The sequence below is a fragment of the Columba livia genome, chromosome 27 (assembly GCF_036013475.1).
Source record: "Columba livia isolate bColLiv1 breed racing homer chromosome 27, bColLiv1.pat.W.v2, whole genome shotgun sequence".
Classification (NCBI taxonomy): domain Eukaryota; kingdom Metazoa; phylum Chordata; class Aves; order Columbiformes; family Columbidae; genus Columba; species Columba livia.
This window is the reverse complement of record NC_088628.1, coordinates 2665979-2683300: the sequence shown is the minus strand read 5'-3', so window position 1 is coordinate 2683300 and position 17322 is coordinate 2665979. Positions and strand designations below refer to the sequence as shown.

The 17322-nt window shown below is 50.5% G+C and overlaps 1 long non-coding RNA gene across 1 annotated transcript; it reads left to right on the top strand.

Annotated features, from left to right (window-relative positions):
• Positions 1-2098: 2098 nt before the first annotated feature.
• Positions 2099-15575, top strand: LOC110359833 (uncharacterized). Its single transcript, XR_002415286.2, has 3 exons — positions 2099-2530; positions 4206-4354; positions 4610-15575. It is a non-coding gene; the product is annotated as an uncharacterized LOC110359833 (long non-coding RNA).
• Positions 15576-17322: the final 1747 nt, after the last annotated feature.

Sequence of the window (17322 nt, the reverse complement as noted above, 5' to 3'; positions counted from 1 at the left end):
GGGCTGTGACTTGTGCGACATTGTGGGTCCCAAATCTAAGCACACCCTAATACAAAGGAGAGTGTTTTATGAAGCGAACACTATTAAAATCCTCTCTTTCAGCTATGCATCATCACATGGCTCTTTTAATGTCACAGTTAGGGGAGATGATTAGATTCTGTGTTCGGTGGTGCCGCTCCTGTATTTTTTGACTCCCTCTGCCTGTGAAGCTGAGTTTCCGTGGTTACCGGGTCCAGAGCTCTGAGCACTAGAGACATTAGAATCATTAAAGAAGAAAAAAAGCCTGATCAAAATGATCTGAAATAGCTCGTTTTGCAAACCGGGCACTCTCACTTTTCAGGTCTCCAGGAAACCTCTTGGCGAGGTGCTACCCCAGCTCACCTCGGGGCCGGGCCGAGGGTGCAGGGAGTTTTACCCAGCGCCGAAGCTGCGATGCTGGTGCCAGCTCGGGGACAGTGTTTGTGCCGCAGCATTTCCAACCAAGGCAGCTCCCAGTCCCAGACAGACCTGTCCAGTATTGCCATGAACCATACGTTGACCTAAGGGAAACACTTAACGTTCAAACTTGTTTTCACACGGACCAAAAGACGCGCCATTAGAATGCAAAGTCTCCCGCCAACAACTGTGACCACTTCAGAATGAACCAGTTGCTGAAGCAACACTGTTGGTTAGGAAAACAGTTTCCGACGTAGCACTATTTGTAGTTACCTTTGCTTTCCCAGAGAGGGACCTCCTTGCTCCAGAAGCCCTTGTAGGTATTTTTCTCCTGTCCTGCGAGGTGGCAAAAATAAAAGACTTTTATTATTATTTTCTGCGACATCTGCAGTCGTGAATCGGGCCTATAAAACACTGTGTAGGAGACTGTTCCTCCTTCACTTGCTCTCCTTTCATTCCCAAGAACATTTTTCTCATCAAAGCTTGCAGATTTCAGACACGCCATAAGATATTTTTAATCATCTTCTGTCACGAAGTTTCCGAGTTAAAGGAGTCTGTGCCATGCAGAGAAAAAGCCTATTTATCCTCCCTTGTTTAAAATACCCTGGCAGTGATTTTAATTACAATACCTTTTCCCTGCTGCTCTTGGGATGTGCAAATATATTTACACAATCGATAGTAGAAGTGGTTTCCTTCCCCCGTCCCCTCACGCCTTTCCCATCACCTCCCTCTTTCCCCAGTATGTGTAACGTGCTCCGTTTCAAATATCACAACTTGGCAAATAAATATTACAAGATTCAATAAGAGGGAGCTGCATTTGCAAGTCTGAGGCTAATTTAATAAATGATGGTAGGAGCTTTAAAACATGTCTCCTATTTAAAGAGCACAACGCGGATCTCTGGAAGGAACTGCGAAGTGGGCTAAATCTTTTAAAGGCTTTAAATGAATCCTTTTTGTCTAAAGCTTGGAAAATGAAAATCCTCCCAAGCTCGTTTTTGTTCAGCTTCGTCAGCGCTGGCGTAAGCCAAACCCGCACATGGCAGCACGGGCTCCGCGCTCGGCGTGGGACACGAGGCCACATCTCCGGGTTCGTCATTCGCAGGAGACGAGGAAGGGAAAAGGAAGGAAAATTTGGATGGGGGAAGATGTAAGCCCTCTTTGTATTGCCTGGAGAAAAGAGGCTGGAGGTTGCCTTGCTCATGCGTGGGGTTTGGTCTCACTTTGCTCTAGGACCAGTTGTTGGGGGAAAGCGGGATGGTGTGTGGCAGGACCCAATGCAGAACGCGGCCACCGCTTTGCCCGTTCGTCCTCCTGTGAGTGGGGTTATTCCCCTTTCTTCCCTTAACACCGGCAGAGCCCCAGAAGACGTCCCTTCATGCCTCATTTCTAAACCAGACTCTTTGTTGGGCAGGGTGAAGTCAAAGCTCTGGTTGGAGCAGTGGGAGCTTGGAGCACATAGTGGGGTGAAAGAGGACAGAAAATATATACAAATCCTTCTTCTGTGTGCTCTTATCCACAGTGACAGCTACAAAAAAGCCCTTTATGGCTCCAGTCACATCACATCTCAGCATGATGCGTGCCACCACGGGGAGACCCACCGCGCCATGGTTTGGAAATGGTGGCTTCTCTCAACATTTCCAAGGTAAGGAGCAAAAAGGAAGGGGGAAAAATACTCTGAAAAGACCCAAAAGGTTGATGTCTTGCCCTTGAAGAAAGAGGCCACCAGGAATGACAATGCCTGTCTTGTGTGGCCGTCGGGACACCAAGGAGCTCGGTAACAAGCACGTGGCTCCCCCTTGGCCATTGCCACAAGCCAAACTTTGCATCTAGAGGGAAATACCCACAATTATCTTATTGTCCCCCTTCATCTGCAATTTCAACCTTAGGAGACCATCCTCCGCACCAGGTGAGGGGGGAAAGGTCTCCAATGAGCAAAGTGGCTTCATTATGCTGCAGCTGAGTTGTTGATGCTGATTAATAACATCTGCTTGGTGGCTACAACTTCCTCAGGCCTGGGAGAAGGTTGTGGGTATTGGTTGAGTAGGTGGTTGTGGACAAGCTGAATAAACCTTCCTGAGATGCCTCCTGACCAGAGGTGAGTAATAAACCATTTTTCTGCTTGAGTTTGAAAGCTAGAATGGTACCACTGGGAAAAAATAACAGTTGGGAGAGAACTTGCAAAGAAAAGCAAATCAAAGTACGTGAAGTACGTGTCAGGAAAGAAGCTGTGGTATGCCATATTTTAAAATATATTTCTTATTTTGAATTATGCTTAGTATTTTTCAGTATGTGAAATGAGGAGCCCCAGCAGCACACAGTCTGGCTGGATGTCTGAGATGTTAACTGAGTATTTTCCTGCCCTAAGGGTCAGGAAGGAACGAAGGTTCAGCCGTTACCTCCAGTGTTTCCTGGGTACTTGAATAAAATTAATGTTACTCAAAAGGGTTGTAACAGCTTGTCCAAAAATCAGGTTCCCTCACAAGGTTGTGCTGATTTTGATTGTATTATTGGTGCGAGGGGTCTGTAGTGGCAGCAAGGAGGGTGCGATCTGCTCATTTATCAGCAGTTCGGCAGCCTGGTTTACTTAAGGGCTGCTCTCATAGGGAATTTAAGGAAGAAAATGGGGATCTTTGCTTTTACGCTCTACAAATAGCAAAGAAAGTGATGCCCACCTTGCTAAGGTGTCAGGCATTGCTGTTCCCCTCTTCTGCAGCTGCTTGGGACCTTTTCACCAACAGCAAAACTTTGTCAAATGTGCTTTTTGCTGCAGACAAGGTGTCTGTTTTGTGAAGATATTTTGGCCATCAAGGTGTTTTTAAAACGTCTGGTTTTGAGGCTGTTTGCTTTTGTTTTGGTGGCTCTTTTCTCTCATTCTGACCAGGAGGCACGAAGTGGATGGGGGGGAAGAGCCAGCGGTGAAAAACCAGAGGGACTGAGCCCCAAATGGACATTTTCACACAATCCTGTGTCAGGGGAGCTTTTGAAAAGTGTAAGGTTTGGTCTGTACGTTGAAACACATTGCAATGGTGAGAGGTTCTGGGAACCAGCCGCGTTCCCTCAAGCTGCTCTGACAACCGAGGGCCAAAGGCAGCTGCCACATTTGTGCTGTTCTTGGGTCAGATTTCCGAGGAGCCTCTTTCCCACGGTGTTATTTTCTGCATGTTCCCTGGAAAGCAAAATGCCGCCTTCTGCTTCAGCAAAGCCCAGTAATAAACCAGCCCTGGTTTTGCAGCTGAGGTTTGGTGCAGCCGGCACCCGCCGGCTCTGCTGCTGTGCTGCCGGAGCAGAAACCGGAGCAGCCCCGGCACCATCCCTGATTTTTTGCTTGATGCTGGCCAGGGCAAAGCTTGTATCGTGGCCTCCACCTGCGGGAAACCTGCTGCTTAGACAGTGATCTCCCCTCCAAATCAAGGAGATAAGGCTGGAAGGATTTCCAGTTGCTCGGTTTGTGCCGTACAGGGTGTGGAGCGGGGGGATGCTGAATGCTCCACCGCCAGCGTGTGATGGTGAATCCCAAAGGAAGGGATTTGCATGCAGCATTGGAAATCTGCTTCCGAGCCCTGCTCCTGCTCAGCAGGAGAGCTCCACAGAGTCCCTGTGGAAAACAACATCCAGCCGTGGCTGGGGGAGGATGCTTTGCACAGAGACTGAAGGAATGCTCCCCCCGCGCTCGAGCCTCTGCTGTTATCACGTTCCTGCTCCAGCCTGGTGGCCTCCATGTCTTGCTGTACCCGCCACTCCAGCTTTTTCGCATCTCTAATCTGATTTAGATAATAACCCCACTTGGTGAAACCAGTGCGGACGAGCCGCTGTGCCTCGCGCGTTGATTCGCCAGCTCCAGATCTGCTCTGCGATAGCAGGCGGGACTCAGAGCTCGTGGAAAAGGCCAGATCCTCCTCTCCCACGTGTACCGGGGCAGGTGAGGTTGGCTTTGAGCCTCTGCACGTTGTGTTTTTCAATGCTCTGTGTGGTGAAAGAGAGATGAGGGCTGGCAGGACTGGTGATAGTGACAGACTGTTAATGCTCCAGTAAATATGCGTTATTTTGGATGGGCAAAGGCACCCACTGTTCACTGCTGCTCCAAGGGCTGGTGGCACCACCCTAATCCCAGTTGCTCTGTGCTTTTGCTGGGGTGTATCTGGGCTTTCTTGAACAGGTTGTTTTGTGCCCCCAGCTCCAAGCTTTGCCGGGGAGGAATTTGGGGACCCTGCTTGTCTGTGGGATTTCTCCCTGGGGTGCCAGACTCGCTGTACAACCACATTGGGACTCACCTCCACGGACCATCTGCTCGCCAGTCTGGATGTGCTGCCTTTGGTGCTACACGCTTCCCCGACGGGAAAGTCTCGGCCAGAAATAGAACAGCCTTTCCTGAGGCTCTCCGCTCACAGGGCCAGCTCATTGATACAGACAGCATCAGCCCCTGTGTGCTGGGAGGATCCCTGTGGAAATTCAGGCCTTTTTTCCTGTCGTTTCATTCATTTTTGTTAAGCCATCAGTGCTGGGTTCGTGGGATACCCGCAAAGCTGGGACCTGCCAAACTCACTGCACGTGTGAGCAGCCCAGCTCTGATCTCAGTGGGACCGGGGCAGCCCCTGCCCACACACCCACCCTGGCCCTGCCGGCAGTGAATTCACCCCTGGGGACCCATGTGTCAAGCAGAGCAATTAAAAGCCCAATCAGCATCATTTCATCTACTCCTCGATAACTGCTGTGATGCCGTGACCCATGGCTCGGGACCGCGTCCTCTCCCAGCCCTCTCCCCTCCACCTCTTCCCAGTGCCCCACATGGGCTCTTGATATATTTTTATTGATCTCTTTTATGTAAAGCTCATCCCTGCCATTCACTCCTGAGTTATAACAGGGCTCTTTGTTCCCCTGCACAATGGAGTGTCCCTCGGCAGCCCCAGGGAGACTGGGCAATGCTTTAAAAGGTTAATGTCTCTGTTAGATTACAAATCGCTCTGAAGCCGTCTGCTGTCACTCTCAGGAGGTCGGAAATAATCACCTGGATCTTTTAACTATTAACCGAGCCTGAATGAGACAGGGAGATGCTGTGTCGGTGCTGCTACCTCTGGTTATTGAGGGAATGATTGTCTGACTCAAACGAGCATCTGAGCAAAGCGGGTTTTGCTGTGCTAAACTTTCCCATCATTGCAGACAGGGCATCAAGGCTGAGGGTCTTGCAGGGAATGCACCAAGATTTGCAAAGGGATTTAAGGGCTCTTTAGGTGCTGAAATGTTGCTGTGTGACCCTGAAGGCTCTGCCCGTGTGCTCCAGCATCCCATCATCATGAGGTGCAGGCTACATGTTGGACACACGGTGTGTGTGATGTGCTGCACGTCTGGGCACAACCACACGTTGTGGCCATGGGTGCTTTGTCCGGTTGTGCACCCTGCGTGTGGTGAAGGGTCCTCCCTCCTCTCTGATCCCAGTCGGGGAGGGAATTGCAGATCAGGGAATGAATTCTCAGGGCCAGGAGGAGAGGACACGTGGCTCTTGACATTGCCACTTTGGTGACTGTGATCCCAGCTGCGAATCTGAAAAATCATTGTTGCAAGAATTAAAAAAAAGAAAAAAAATCAAACTAGACACGGCTCATGACTTTGGCTTGTTTGGGGAAACAGCTGAACTGTGCTCTAACTTGACAATGAGAAACAAATCTGCTGCTTTGCCTCCTTTCGCCTCTTTCCCCGAGCCCCCGATCCGACAGCTCCCAGGCCCGCCGTGGTGGGAAAAGCCTTGTTAGCATTTCATGCGGTCGCATATTTTTCGTGTGTGTGTTGTGCTCTTGGTTGAGTTGAATCCTAATCTGTCTGTCTTCGGGGGATGGCAGACAGCTGCTTTAATGAGTTAACAGTAGGGTTTAAAATAACCAGCATCTGTTCTTTGTGCGAGCAGGGGCTCTCCTACCACAGCCCTGCCTTCCAAAAACAACCTTGCAGGGGCGGGGTGCGCTCGGGCCCACTCCCTGCGGATGCTCCATCCCTCGTGGCTTTGCTGCCGGGATGGGATGAGTTTCCCTCGGCAGCTCCTCCTGCAAGCACTGCTCGGATAAGTCATCAGCTGGGGGGAACGCATCTCTGCAGTGAAGGGTTTTGCAGAGGGTGGGGATTATCTCAGACTTTCCTGGTGCGGCTCTGATCACCTTGAGAGCCTTATGCTAGAAACACACACCTGCGGCTTGTTTTCCACCTGTGGCTTGTTTTCTTCCTGCAGTTTTGACCCCTCTGCCCGTGAGTCCCCAGAGACCCACCTTTCTCTCACCTCCCCAGCCCTGATGGGCACATAGTTTGATTTGGGGACACGAGATGGAGTGTAGCGATGCCCACCTCCCCACCCAGCCGCTGCACCAGGCGAGAGGGAGGATGTCACGCAGCACAACCACTCTTGGTGCTCATGAAGCCCAAGGCACCCCCAGACCTGTACAAGTCCTGCAGCCACACTGATCCCACGGACCTTCTTGGGTGTTTGGATAAAAATTCTTCATGGAAAGGGTTGTAAAGCACTGGAACAGGCTGCTTGGGAAAGTGGTGGAGTCACTGTCCCTGGAGGGGTTTAAAAGACGTATAGATGAGGCTCTCAGGGACATGGGTTAGTGCTAAAGTTCGGTTATGGTTGGACTCGATCTTAAGGGTCTCTTCCAAACAAAATGATTCTTGCAAGCCCAGGCTGCACAGCCACAATGGCCAGTGGGTATTGACCCTCTCTGTCCATCAGTTGCTCTTTGAAGCCCTTTTCCTGGGCGTCCTCCACGCTGGGAACGGATGCAGGGAGCACGCTGGAGGTGACCTCTGTGTGGGACTTGGATCCATTCCCTCGGAGGTGAAAGCAAATTAGTGTCAGAGCTAACGAAGCCAGGTCCAGCGTTGGAAGGAGATGGCTGAGTCCCGACAAGACGCTTCCCGCTGGGAGGGGGACCCCGTGTCCGGGCTGCTGAGCCTCGGAGCCAACTGCCAGCCCACTCCCTCCCCTTCTCTTATTTATTGGGTGTGGGAGGTGGTGGAGTTTTTTCTCTTTCCCGGATGCACCCAGCGCAGCGGTCTCTGCACGACACCAAATTAATTAATGTTGGGCAGGCGGAATGCAATTAACTACCCTGGAGCCTGGCCAAGGCAGGGGCAGCATTCCTTGCTCCTGCGAGCAACAACTCCAGAGCTTCGCTGGGCAGGACCTCGCTTGGCTGCACAGCTCAAGGGCAGGAGGCTTCGACAGGGGCACGTCCTTCTGGAAATGCCTCCTCCAGGCCCTTTTGCTGCCCTGCACCTGCACTTGGATGCCATTCCATGCGCGATCCCATCGCTGCTTGTTCCCTCGTTCCAGCCCCGGGAGGTGGCAGGAGGAGGGAGGCAGCATCTGCAGGAGCTTGCAGCACAGTTGGCAAAATCCTGGGCAGAAGTAATCAAGCGAGAGGCCGTGGGAGCGTTTCAAGGACCAACTGGCTGGATTTTATTTATTGCTGCCACTCACTGAGAAAATGGACTCGGGAGGAGATTCCTGGGCCGCGGGTGCTGCGCAGGACCGGCAGCTTCTGTTAAATAGAGCATCGCCTGACAGAGCTGTGATTTAGCTGTGGCTATTTAAAGGGGTTTACAGGCAGCCAACGCGGAGCATCTGCAGGCAAAATGGGCAGCTTTGGCAGTTCGGCTTCTTTGAAAGTCAACTAAATTAAAAAAAAAAAAAAAGACAATTAAAAAGAAAAAGCTTGTGCAGAAATAGCGATTGAGGAGGTGGCTGCAGAAGGCAACTGGTGGGTTTGGGGGTCCAGCTGAACCCCAGTCCTGAGCTTCATGTAACCCACGCAGAAACATGTCCCCTGCCCTGCATTGCCAGCCTGGCTGTGTGCTGGGGCACGTTATGCATCACCTCCTCTTCCTTTAGCCTTTCTGTTTTTCCTGCTGTCCATCTACACCTCTGGACGTGTGTAACAGCTCTGCAGTTCAGTTACCTGAACCCTTCTTGTTCCATGCGGGAGGAAGGTTAAAGCCCAGATGGCTTTGAATAATAAACAAGGCTATAAATCCACATGGTATATACAAACTCATAAAGCAGTGCTTGGCAGGACATGTCACCAACATGCCATTAACAGGGCTACCCTCCCCTTCCACAGCACCCCGCCAGCCAAGTGGGGTTTGGGGGTGAGCACCAGAGATGGATAGTGTTGGATCTTAATTCCCAGCCTGTATAAGCACCCTGTTCCTCCCAAGAAGGAAAACCAAGATGCCCAGTTACCTCTGCTCAGCTCCATCCCTGGGCCAGGTCTTCCATCAGCCCAGGGTCCCCGTTGGGTGATCCAAACCCCTGAGCTCTACCAGGTCTGTGGCACCCGGCTTCATCAGGATGTCGGCATTTCACGGGCTGCTGGGTCCCCAGGAGCAGCCCTGTACTTCTCACATTATCTTCCTCCTCCAAAGGGCAATTTAGAAGTGTAAGGATCAAGATTAAAATGTCACACATTCTTCTTTGTTACACCCATTAAATGCTTTATTCTGCCGAGGCCAACCCATCTCTTGTCTCAGGCTTCAATTGCGAACTCCTCTATGTCCAACCTCAGTGCAATGGGTCGTGTTCTCCCAGACTTCTATAAAACAATTCCAGATACCAGAAATGTCGGATCTGCATCCGTTTCAGCCGAGGCTGAGCTGCCCTGCAGCAAGAGGTGCCTCGGCCAACCTGGTTTTACACCCATGGCTGGGTGTTCTCTGTCTGCAGAAAGCTGTTCTCTCTTGCATCTTGGCCCAAACTTCGTCTTTGAGAAGCTCTAGATAGCAAGGGCTGGATCTGATTTTAAAACATCATATTTCTGGGAATATTCCCATCATCGCATAAGTTATTGGCAAGGTAAGCTGGGCCAGGAGTCTGGTGACAATTTATGTGTTCAGACTCCTGTGCTAGCCGGAGTCCTCCAGACAGTCACAGCGAACTCACAGGGAGCTTTTTTCTTAAAATCCCTGTGATTTTAGACATTAAAAAGAGCGGGTATATTGTGGGGTCAGCTTTGCCCTGAGGAAGACAGACGTGGAGCCCCAGTCCCAGCCAGGCTGCACTGACAGCACAGGGGGTGACGCACAGCAACGGGGAGCAGAGCTGCTGTAAATCACAGCGTCACATTCCATAGGCACACAGCCATGAGGCTGCTGGAAATGGCCTGAGCAGCCGTGTCAGAGGCAACGAGACATAAATGGGTATGTTGCTCAGCACCCCTCAAACCCATCAGGCTCTCCTGGTGGAGCAGGGACCCCACAAAACACACATCTGGGTCCCCCCGACCCTCAGGAGTGTGGGCACACTGCAGCTTTGCCTTGGGAAGCCTGAGCTCCTGCCTGATGCCAGAGTCATTTTTTATCTCCTGTTCTCCCCCAACGTGACACAAGATTAATTACAGCCATAAAAACATTAGGAGCTTTCTAAATATTTTATGTGAGTAAGCACACACAATATGAGGGTTTTACCTGTTACATTTTTGTAAAGGACATTTTGTTTATAATAACTGAGAAACCTGACAGGTGATTTTATTTTTAGTGCTCCTGTCTGCTTTGAAGGACTCCAAATGCAGAGAGGAGACAAGAGCAATAAAAACCATCCTCGGAGTCCCAAGGAGGGCACATAGAGCTAATGAGAAGGGGGCTAAAAGGAGATCACTATAAATTTCAGCCCCCAAGCTGATCTTGATGCTTGATGGCTGCAAATTTGAGCACAGAGGCAGTGGCAGGGGCTCCCCAGCACCACGTGCCGGCGGTGACAGTTTGGATTGAGACGGTCCGTGCTGAGGATGGGTTGTGTTCGCTCACCACTCCCAGCTATTTTGTGATCTGTAGATAGCAAAAGCGACACCGTCACCGGAGGGCAGATGTTTGATCCCTATTCAGCTGGTTGGAATTCAACAGGCGCCCTGTGGGTTGGCGATTTTTCTATCCACCTCAGTGTCCATCTGCGGTCGGAGACTAGAAGCAATAAGGCACTAGTCTGGTTTTTCCTGGGGCGAGATAGCGGCTAAATCATCCTCTCAATAACGGAAAGATTGGGGGGAATTCTTCATGTTTCTTCCACTGTTGCCGTCCTCGAAGTGTCCCACACTGAGCACTGGAGAGCGGGAGCATCCCAGTTGCAGGAGGAGGTTTTGCAAAGCTGCCGTGATGGCTTTGTGCCAGCGGCAGATCCCAGCGAGGCACCCAGGGGAGCCCTCAAAGCTTCCTTAAACAGCCAGGGAGGCTTTGAGGATTCGGCTTGTCGTCTTTGTGTTTGAAAGACTAGATCTCGCTCGCCGTTATCCGGGGAGACAAGACTTTGCAAGCAGTTCCTACAGCAGGATCCGCTCCACCCAGGTAGGACTCGTTTTGCTGCCTGGGTTTCTGAGCCTACACCTCCCTTCTTGTTCAGGCAGAGCACACTTGGACATGGAGCAATTACAGCAGACAGCGCTTCTTTCCTCACCCTTCGTGACTATCTCCAGCGATCCCAGCAAGTCATCCAATTTCCTGGTGTTACTGTGGTAGTGCAAGGCAAGAAGCCATTAGCGACTGGGTCTCGATGTGTCTCATTCTCGGTTTAAATATTGAAGAGGCTTCGGAACACCTCTTCATCTTAGCAGTTGACCTGAAATGGTATCTGTTGCATCGCACAGCTGTTATTTTTTGGTGAGCTGTCATGGTTTCTGATTGCAGAGCGAGGAGATGCGGCGCTCCAGAGCCCTGACACGCAGCGGGACTCAGAGTTTGTGCTGAATATTTCATGCAGACACATGCAGACAGAGGAACTGGTCTGTTTTCAATTCTGATTTTCTCTGCTTCTCGAGGTGCATAAATGATGCATATTGTTTAAGCTTCCCGGTTTTGGAGGAGGGAAGAGTGACAAATGCCTTTGCTGTCAGTTGCCCGAGTTTTGGGTGAAACAGGCCTCGTGTCTTTGGTTGTCTGTACGGTATTATAAGGAAAGAATTGTGCTGGTGGCTGAGCCCTGGGCAGCCCGCCGGCATCCCCCACGGCAGCCGGGGGCACGGGGACCAGGGTGGCCAGCACAGAGCCAGGACTCAGCCCCTGTTCAGCAGGATCTAATACCGGTAATCTCCAGTTAATGAGGTGCTGTTTCAGGCTTTCCAAGGCTTTAGCAGGTCAAAACAAATGCATTTCACACCGGTTAATCTTTGCCGAGTGACTCCAAGTGGAACACCAGCCTATGCTTGCAGGGAAGGTCCGTGGAGCCCCTATTGCCCAAAACCTTGAGCTGCTGCGAGGAGCCTCTCCAACCTCTCACAGCATCCCAATACGATTCCCCAAAGCATCGTGCTCTCCCACCTGTAGTTCTCCACCTCTTTTTTCCTACATTTTTTAGCACTTCTCTTGGGCAGAAGCCTCCACATTCAACCATCTCTTGCTGTTGCATCCATCCTGCCCACAGAGTCCATCCGGCTGCGGTTTCACAGAATCACACAGAATCCCAGGATGTCAGGGGTTGAAGGGCCCTGGAAAGCTCATGCAGTGCAATCCCCCCATGGAGCAGGAACACCCAGATGAGGTTACACAGGAAGGTGTCCAGGCGGGTTGGAATGTCTGCACAGAAGGAGACTCCACAACCCCCTGGGCAGCCTGGGCCAGGCTCTGCCACCCTCACCCCAAACAAGTTTCTTCTCAAATTTAAGTGGAACCTCCTGTGTTCCAGTTTGCACCCATTGCCCCTTGTCCTGTCACTGGTTGTCACCAGAAGAGCCTGGCTCCATCCTCCTGACACTCCCCCTTTCCATATTGATCCCCAGGAATGAGTCCCCCCTCAGTCTCCTCTTGTCCAGCTCCAGAGCCCCAGCTCCCTCAGCCTTTCCTCACACGGGAGATGCTCCACTCCCTCCAGCATCTTGGTGGCTGCGCTGGACTCTCTCCAGCAGTTCCCTGTCCTGCTGGAACTGAGGGGCCACAGCTGGACACAACATTCCAGGTGTGGTCTCCCCAGGGCAGAGCAGAGGGGCAGGAGAACCTCTCTGACCTACTGACCACCCCCTTCTAACCCACCCCAGGTACCATTGGCTTCCTGGCCACAAGGGCCAGTGCTGGCTCATGGTCACCCTGCTGTCCCCAGGACCCCCAGGTCCCTTTCCCCTACACTGCTCTTTAATAGGTTTGGAGAACTCTGGGCAGAATCAATCACTGACCATGGGTCGGGAAGTGCTGCACCAAAGCAGCAGCCTGCCGTGGGTTTTCTCCCGCCTCCCCATGAGATATGTTGTCTATGGATCCTTAGAGAAGTTTCATTTTAATGAAAACCCTTTGTGGCTCTTTCAGCAGCTGGAAAAGAGTGATTAGAGGAACTCCTGGTGTCATTTTCTTTGCCCAGGCTCTGCTTTTCTCCTTAACAACTTTCCTGTGATTGACGGTACAAAGGAAGCTGCCACAAAATGAGACAGAAATCGGTGGTCGATTAGAGCTTTTCTTTAAAGGTCAACCAAAAATTATAACGCAAACCCCAGAGTTATATTATAGAAGGCAAAATCTGCTACATGGGCTGCAGAGCTGTGAGGGACGGCTCTAGAAATTCTGAGTTAATTACTAAGAAAATTCTTGGTATTGATTACTAAGAATTAATTATTATTCTTTGCCAATCAGTAGGAAATTCTTAGTTAATTACCGCAAAGGCAGAGATCACAGAAGATGCTACAGAGACCAACATCTCTCACCGCAGCACCTGTGAGGCTGTTCCACTTTGGACCAACGGCTTCTCGGTGTCTTTTAGCAGATCAATTTTTGCTTTAAATGATCGTGCAAGTTAATAAAAAACCCCCTGTTGGAGTAAAAATGAAACATCCCAGCCAAGATTCTCTAAATTGTTTTGAGGGCCTTGACCTTTTTTCCTTTGTTCTCCCAATGTCAGGTTTGAAAAGCTTTGTAATATTTGACATTTGGGGCAGGAGAGGGGGATAAAAAAATACCCTAATTTGTACCTGGATTTTCTCTTCAGCAATGAAGCAGTAAAATGTACATTTAGGCATTGGACAGGCTCTGCAGTTCAGCCTCACCTCCTTTTTCCTTAGGCCATATCTACCCCTACGCTCACCATAAATAATCTTCACACTTCCTGGGGCCTTTAATACTAATTAAGCCTTAAACTAGGCAGAAACGAGGTAAGGGAGACTTATATCACAGATTCCTCACTCAGCATTGCGAGTACTTTGCTTTCTGTCTTCAACGCACTTTCAAGAGAAGGTTTTGCAGCGTTTTCTAAGGACTAGATTTGTTTAATGACGCCCGAATTCGGCGTCGCTCATCCCTGTAGCCTGTGTAATCCATAACTGCTGCTTTGGGGGAGCTTGATTGCTGTTCGCCAGTCGAATGGGGTTTTTCCTGTTTGTTTTGGGGTTCTCATTGAGTCCTTGAGGAGGGTTGGAGGGCAAAAGCTTGTGGGTTAAAGTGCTCAAATGGCTCCGGTGACATGATCGGGTGGGATGGGCAGAACGGTCTGAGAAGGGGAAATGTGCCCGTGGCAGCGTCAACGCACGTGCAGGGACCAGGGCTGGAAAATGACATTTCCAGCATCTAATTCTTCACCTCAAAACCACCCTCCATAGCTGATGGGTGCAAACGCCTTGAATGAGAGAATTTGTATGTGTGCGAACGGGGGGAAGGACCCTGAAAACTTTCTCCTTGCTTTCTCGCTCTTTTCAATACCTCCAATGCTAAAGCATTAAAGCTTAATCCTCTACACTAACTCTCTACAGCCACGTCTCCCAGTAATCCCAGTACCTGTTTGCTCCGAGTTACAGGTCTGGAGGGACAGGCTGAGCCTTCAGGTCACAGCAGGTCCATGAAACAGGTGCCGCCGTTCCCCAAACGATGCACGGGTCGCATCGGTGGGCAGGGAAACAGCATTTAAACTGACCTGAGATGTATTTTTTCCGGTGAGTTGGAGGAAAACAAAACGGTTTGTCCACCATCTGTGGGAAAAGCATTTCCATCGGCTTTTAGAGCCGCTTGGACGTAATTAGTTTCTAGACGAAACTTTTCATGTCCTCGCGTTGGAATTGTTTGGGTTTGGAAACGCTGTGAAAGGATTTTGATGCGTGAAAGGAACTTTGTTAAATATTAACCTTCTTTTTTAAGCAAATTTGATGCTGGTTCGCAAAGCTGGGATGTGCGTTTTCTGGTCAATGAGATTCAGAAAGAATGGTCTGGTTAGAGGATAAACAACATGTAACGGAGGTGAAGAGGAGAAGGGAAAAGAACCGGCTGGTTTCATCTAAAACCCTGGGCAATCGATGCGAAGTCTCCATGGGCTCAAGGCTGTGGCCCAGCGAGATGGAGGAGGTGGATCAATCGCGGGCAAGAGGAGGCAGAACAAACGTCACAAATCCAATATATTTTTTCAAAGAACAACGCGGAGTTAAAAGCTTTGGCTTGACGGGTTGGGCATTACATATCAAAGCTTTTGTCAGCACTGGGAAGTGTTTCACCTCAAGTCAATGCTCTTTGGCAAAAATAAGAATGGGAAAAAGTATTTTAAGGAATCTGCATGTTTTTTTCTCTGTGCGCGAAGGGAAAAACACCTTGGCGAAGAGATTTCTTCAATCAAAAAGCCATGGAGTGTTTTGCCTGTTCCCAGAGAGACCGCGGAGAGAAGAGCCCCGTCAGTAATTTGAAATTCCACGTGTGAAATGGGGAAAGCAGTGAGAAGCGGAGCTGGAACAGCTCTAGGTGAGACCCCAAGACACTAGTAGATACAGGGACACAATGGGCCTTCCACCCTCCTCCTCCAGTGTCCATCCCCACCATGAGCAAACCTGGATCTCGCAGTGGAAATAACTCCAAGATTTGCAAAGGAGACATTTCGCTCACGTCTCGCCCAGATTTCTGCATCGCACAAGCTGGGAAGTGTCCCTATCTTCCCTTTCCCTGTTTGCCTGGTTCCAATTCCCCTATAGATCTGCAGTTTTTGGGTTGGTTTGCAATGGCAAACCCGGCGTTCTCTTGCTGCCGTACGCTTGTCCAAAGGCAGCTTCCAAAGTGGCTCAATTAAGCTCCACGGTTGTTATTGATACTAATGAAGAGAGAAAGCTGGCCCCTGAAGGCTCAGCTAATTTCCGTGTCTGATGCTTGCATTGTTTGAATATTCAAGGATCTGTATTAAATTCTTTACAAAAAAATAAATAGAGATGTCACGATGGTCTTCGCTCTCAGTCAAAAAGCTCAGGCAGTGGCAGGATGAGGGGAAGGGGGTCTCTTCTGCCCTAATCCTAGTGGGGAAAACAAACCGGCCATTCAAATATAGCAGAGGAACTGTTTAAAAACATGAGCAATTTTAATTCATGAGGTTTGGAGATGGGGCACCAAAGCGAGATGTTGGCCAAGGAAACCCTCGACAATGAGCCCACTTGCGGCTGGTGGCTCCTGAGCATGATTCACTAAAGCAGCCCTGAGGTTCATCCCTTCCAAATGCCCATGGGGTGAGCACCATGGACACGGCTCCAAACCAAGTGAACCAGAGCCCTTGTCCCAAATTTCGGGAGGAAGAGCCTGAGAGCTCTGCTAAAGCTCATCCGTGCAGCACCATGGCAGGGGAGGGCACAGTTTCAGCTCCATTTGAGCCTGCAAGAATTAAGGAGGATGGGGAAGGAATCTTCTGCCAATATGTTTTATTTATTGGACTGCAAAGAATGGGTTTTCTCGCTCCGAGATGGCGCGGCTCTCCCAATTAGCTCCCAGCACGCTCACACCGCTCCCGTGAGGCTTTCGGTCAGGTTATCTAGCGGGGATTTTCTCTTTTCCAGCTTGTCGGAGGTGAAAGGTGCTGGTTTTTCCCCCATATAATGAGCTGTTTTGTGCATGTCGGCACCAGCTTTGTATTGTGTCTCCGTTCACGCCTTCATGGAGAATTTAGAAATGTGACATCTCGTTTCTGGTTCGCGCTTTCAAGCGTTTTTAATCCCTGCACGCAAACATCACGCAGCAACAGGAATCGCTGTTTAAATGGGGGAGGAAAAGCAGATTTTGTTTGCTGAGTACGTATCTGCAAACGGCTTTTATGCCCCCTCACTGCACTGGGTCTGAACAGCAGTGGGAGAGGAGCAAAGTGTGCAGCGTGGAAAGAAAGGACACAGCAAGCCAAAGGATGCAAGGGCGCCTTGTTGCACTGACTTTCAAAAGCCAGCGCCTCCAGACCTTATCGATTAAGAATGGAATAGTTTAACTTATTTTGGGACTGGATTCAGAGTTTGAAAGGTCTAGATGTGGGTGGCATGTTCACTTTGGGGACATCCCCAGGGCCAGGGCCATTTTTTCCACAGAATCACACAGAATGTCAGGGGTTGGAAGGGCCCTGGAAAGCTCATGCAGTGCAATCCCCCCATGGAGCAGGAACACCCAGATGAGGTTACACAGGAAGGTGTCCAGGCGGGTTGGAATGTCTGCACAGAAGGAGACTCCACAACCCCCTGGGCAGCCTGGGCCAGGCTCTGCCACCCTCACCCCAAACAAGTTTCTTCTCATATTTAAGTGGAACCTCCTGTGTTCCAGTTTGCACCCATTGCCCCTTGTCCTGTCACTGGTTGTCACCAGAAGAGCCTGGCTCCATCCTCCTGACACTCCGCCTTTCCATATTGATCCCCAGGAATGAGTCCCCCCTCAGTCTCCTCTTGTCCAGCTCCAGAGCCCCAGCTCCCTCAGCCTTTCCTCACACGGGAGATGCTCCACTCCCTCCAGCATCTTGGTGGCTGCGCTGGACTCTCTCCAGCAGTTCCCTGTCCTGCTGGAACTGAGGGGCCACAACTGGACACAAGATTCCAGGTGTGGTCTCCCCAGGGCAGAGCAGAGGGGCAGGAGAACCTCTCTGATCTACTGACCACCCCCTTCTAACCCACCCCAGGTACCATTGGCTTCCTGGCCACAAGGGCCCAGTGCTGGCTCATGGTC